The 3,578-nt window shown below is 48.4% G+C and overlaps 1 protein-coding gene across 1 annotated transcript in view; it reads left to right on the plus strand.

The window, feature by feature from the left end:
• ALDOA (aldolase A, fructose-bisphosphate) overlaps positions 1 to 3,578 on the plus strand; it is a gene marked incomplete at its 3' end in the record, with an annotated part of 8,197 nt that overhangs the window by 2,206 nt on the left and 2,413 nt on the right. The window lies entirely within an intron of this gene.

Consider the following 3,578-nt stretch of genomic DNA (forward strand, 5'->3'; position numbering starts at 1 on the left):
GACCACCATGTGTACTTGGAAGGCACCTTGCTGAAGCCCAATATGGTAACACCAGGCCATGCCTGCACACAGAAGTTTTCTCATGAGGAGATTGCCATGGCAACTGTCACAGCACTGCGCCGCACAGTGCCCCCTGCTGTTACTGGTGAGGCCTGCATCCTTGTCTTGGCCATTGAGAGATGGATGAATTGTACCCACAGTCCTTATGCCCACCTGGTCTGATTTCCAGAGCAGCTTCTAGGGGCTCCTACCAACTCCCCTTAGTGTCTGACTGCAGCCCCATGTGTCCATCTCATTTACTGTTCTGCAGGGGTCACCTTCCTATCTGGGGGTCAGAGTGAGGAGGAGGCATCCATCAACCTCAATGCTATCAACAAGTGCCCCCTGCTGAAGCCATGGGCCCTGACCTTCTCCTATGGCCGAGCCTTGCAGGCCTCTGCCCTGAAGGCCTGGGGGGGGAAGAAGGAGAACCTGAAGGCTGCCCAGGAGGAGTACGTCAAGCGAGCCCTGGTAAGGCTTTATGGTGGGCAGGAGGTGGGCAGGGTGCCTCCTGGGATATGGGGTTTGGACGAGAGCTCTTCTCACTCTGGCTCCAATCCCATTTAGGCCAACAGCCTTGCCTGCCAAGGAAAGTACACTCCAAGCGGTCAAGGTGGGGCTGCAGCCAGTGAGTCCCTCTTCATCTCTAACCATGCCTACTAAGTGGAGGTGTCCTAAGGCTGCCCCCGCCTCAACACTCCAGGCCACAGCCCTTCCCATGCCCACTCTTGAGGGGAGGAGCTCCTCGGGGCCTCCAGGCCACTCTTTCCTATCACTCTTGCCATTCTTGTGATGTTGGTGTGAGGTGGTGTCTGTATATGCGAACTCCATCACCCTTTCCAGCCCACTGCCAATAAACAGCTATTGAAGGGGGAGTCTGTTGTCTGTCTTGTGTGAAGCAGGGTCGGGGGCTTGGGGAGGTGGCAGAGTCCAGAAGAACAGAAAGAACCTGTATGTTCTTCCTGGACAAGAAGAGGGTAGGGAAAGATCTTCCTGCTGTTTTATATTTGCCCAGGGCTCAGAGCTTGCTATATACTCTTTTCAACCACTGCATACTCCACCCAGTCCACCAGCAGCATCTGATATGGATGAGTTGTGAAATACAAGTATACTGTGTTTGCTATTGAGTTGATTCTAACTCATAGAGACCCTTACTGAGTTTCTAATGAGTGGCTGGTGGGTTTGAACTGTCGATCTTGCAGTTGCCAGTCCAGTGCTTATCCTGTAGCACCATAACAGGACTAGGTTCAAGTCATGTTGTTCGTTGTTAGATGCCATCAAGTAGTTTCTGATCCATTGCGACCCTGTATGGGGTTCCCAAGAGAGTAGCTGGTGAGCTTGAACCACCAACCCTGTGGCTCAAACTGACTTGAAGTCTAGCGAATTAACTCACAGGTGTGGTGCTGTGGGCTAATGCATCAGACTGCAGAGTCGTTTGAACTGCAAGGTTGGTGGTTCAAGCTTATCAGCTGCTCCTTGGAAACCTTATACAGGGTCGCTATGGGTAGGAATCAACTCGATGGCGCTCAACAACACACGGTTGGTGGTAGTGGTGTGCTGTGGAGTCAGTTCCAACTCAGCGAACCTGTACAGGGTTTCCGAGGCTGTAAATCTTTACGGGAGCAGAAAGCCTCATCTTTCTTCCAAGGAAAGCTGGTAGTTTGGAACTACTGACCTTGAAGTTAGCAGCCCAACTAGGGTACCAGAGCTCCTTACACCATAACATTAGAGGTGAGGTAATTAAATGTTTGTTGTTGTTGTTAAGTGCCGTTGAGTTGGTTCCGACCCATAGCGACCCTGTACAGGGTTTCCGAGGGTGTAAATCTTTACGGGAGTAGAAAGCCTGATCTTTCTCCCGTGAAGCAGCTGGTAGTTTCGAACCGCTGACCTTAAGGTTTGCAGCCCGATTCGTAAATGTAGCAGGCTAATTTTTAAGTTGATAATTTTTATGGCCCTTGAATGATACGGAGTCCTGGTGTGGCACTGTGGGTTAATGCCCTGGCACTTAACATGAATGATACAAATTTTGACAGAAAAACGATTACCCACCCCTGATCTGGAGTCGTGCTGTGGCACTCTGGGATGAGCACTGGCGGTTCAAATCCATCAACCCCTTCTTGGAAACCCTGTGTTAAGTGCCATAGAGTCAGATCTAACCCATAGGGACCCTGTATAGGGTTTCCGAGGAGCAGCTGGTGATGAGCTTGAACCACTGACCTTGCGGTTCAAACGGCTTTACAGTCTGGCACATTAACCCACAGCACCACACCAACCCGTATTAGTGTCACTATTATGTCTGAACCAACTTGAGGCTACTTTACACTAAATTCGACAGCTGGTCTGAGGGAAAAAGCTGAGGATTTCTGCTCCCATCAAGGTTTATATTCTCAGAAACCCTATACAGGGTCATTATGAATCAGAACTGACAGAACCAACTTGACGGCACCTAACAGTGTCCCCTTAATCTACACTATTGAGCTTCTGGTTCCCCATTTTACAGGCGATGGGATTTGAATCACTAGTTTTGGGACTGTGGAACTACACAGATGCACAGTTGTGGAGGTTACAGATTAAGAACTGAGTATGAAGTCAGAGAGGGTCCTTGAACCCTTATTCATTCAGATGGGCTGTAAAAGTAACCACCAGGCCATTTTAAGCTGTCAAAGATTCTAGCCACAACCAGGGACCTGGTGGGACTTGTACAAGTTTTCTGCAACCTTCCTTACCCTCAGCCTTACCTATCTTGAGTTTCCCTGGTGAAAACAGCCTTGGCCTTTTTCATCTCTAAAGAATCCTTGCAATAGTGCTGATAGAACTGATTTACCTTAGAACCTCCTGTTGTGAAGTGTGCCACACCAGAACCTCCAAGGAGTTTAAAAGTCACCTCTGCATGTTTGTATCTGTTGCCACACCCTTAAACCAAATTCAACCCTTGTGGCCCTCCAAACTTTGGCCTCACTTCTGCACGTTGTTAAGTGCTATGCAGTTGTTTCCATCTCATAGGGACCCTATGGAGTTTCCAAGAAGCAGTGAGTTTGAACCACTGACCTTATGTTTTAAACTGAACTTGTGGTCCAGTGCTTTATCCCACAGTGCCACCTCACTCAGTTCTGGGAAACATCTGAAATAAAACAAGAATTGAGAATCAGTAGATAATGATGAGCAGAACATAAAAGGCTCGGAGGCTTTTTTTTTTTTTTAAAAAAAAAAAGGTGGAGATTATGCTTGAAGATCAACAGCTTTGTTGTTAAATGCCTTCAAATAGGTTACGACTCTATGTTCATACCCAGGAGCAGCTGGTGGGTATGAACTTCCAGCTTTTCGGTTCAATTTTGCTTAAAAACCAACAGCTTTTCTCTTTCTGTAGCAAAAGAATTTGGAGGCTGTCTAGATTTTGTTGTTGTTGTCAGGTGCCATCGAGTCGGAACTGACTCAGCGACCCCATGCACAGCAGAACGAAACAATGTCCGATCCTGAGCCAATCTCACTACCGCCGCCACACTTGACGCCATCAATGATGCCACCTGGCTGATCCATCT

The sequence above is a fragment of the Chrysochloris asiatica genome, unplaced genomic scaffold, assembly GCF_000296735.1.
Source record: "Chrysochloris asiatica unplaced genomic scaffold, ChrAsi1.0 scaffold00440, whole genome shotgun sequence".
NCBI classification, from domain to species: Eukaryota; Metazoa; Chordata; class Mammalia; order Afrosoricida; family Chrysochloridae; genus Chrysochloris; species Chrysochloris asiatica.